Below are 1,069 nucleotides of genomic sequence, written 5' to 3'. Positions count from 1 at the left end.
GAGTGTTTCTGATGCCTCAGTTTAAATCTGACCTGATGAATAATTCCATTCTAGTAAGAAATTAAAGACATAAATGAATTCAAATTATTCACATTTGTGGCTGCAGTTGTTAAATTGTTGTTAGACAAACATTTGTTAAGATGAGTTAATGATTTTAATTAACATGAAAATCACCTTAAAACATTTTAATTTAATTTTTCTTTCTGGATTTACTCTCTTTTGTGGATGATCCTATTAAAATAATTTTTCATAATATATTTTTTCAGCATCCAAAATATTTTTAATAATAAGGTAAGATCTGGAGTTAGGTTTTGTAGCTGTGGCTGGCCAGGCCTCTTGCACCCTCCAACTTCTGGCCCTTAGATTGTTTGCAGGATTTGGAGTGGCTGTGAGGTGTTCCTGGGGCCTTGTGGAAATCCCTGTACACCTCTTGGCCCTACTGAGGACTGGAAAGCAAAGCGGTGCTACAGCCTGAGGGAGAGACCAGGGCCAGCTGTTCCAAGGTGAGGATCTTGGCCCTCAGCCTTGAGGACTTGGCTCCAGGTGTGGCTGCTCACGCCAAATGCATACACTTTCCATATGGGCACCTCCTGGACAGGCTTGTCATCAGTTATAGTACCTGCAGCCACAGCAGTTTTGCCCAACCAGCCAGGAAGTGTAATCTCCTGTATCATCCAGGAAGGGACAGAGGCAGCCAGTTGGTGTGATTCATGAACAACATCTTCAGCAGCACTTGGCTGAAGGTAGGGTTGGTTCGTCTGGCCAGAAACCTGTGCTGCTTGACCAACAGCTTTAGATAGATGTCCTGGCTCTTGGGCTCCTTTCCCCGAATCTTTCTGTCTTTGTTGTGGTGGATGTAGACTCCCATGGTGGAGCATTCTGCTCTATCAGATCTGGTAATTTTTCTTATATTCACCATAGTTTTGTTAATGATCATAAAAATTTCAGAAATGGGAACGTGATTGATTACATGATGATGACTTAACTCCTTAGAATGGTGAACCACCACAAGAATTACAATGATAAAGAACATAGGAACATGGTAAAATCTAGCAAGGGAATAATGTAT

At 41.4% G+C, this 1,069-nt stretch overlaps 1 pseudogene; it reads right to left on the bottom strand.

Moving 5' to 3' along the window:
- Positions 1 to 304: 304 nt before the first annotated feature.
- LOC119035251 (60S ribosomal protein L18-like) lies at positions 305 to 868 on the bottom strand (annotated as a pseudogene).
- Positions 869 to 1,069: the final 201 nt, after the last annotated feature.

This window comes from Artibeus jamaicensis, unplaced genomic scaffold (assembly GCF_021234435.1).
Source record: "Artibeus jamaicensis isolate MK-2021 breed Jamaican fruit bat unplaced genomic scaffold, CSHL_Jam_final contig_1715, whole genome shotgun sequence".
Lineage (NCBI taxonomy): Eukaryota > Metazoa > Chordata > Mammalia > Chiroptera > Phyllostomidae > Artibeus > Artibeus jamaicensis.
This window is presented reverse-complemented; position numbering and strand designations above follow the sequence as displayed.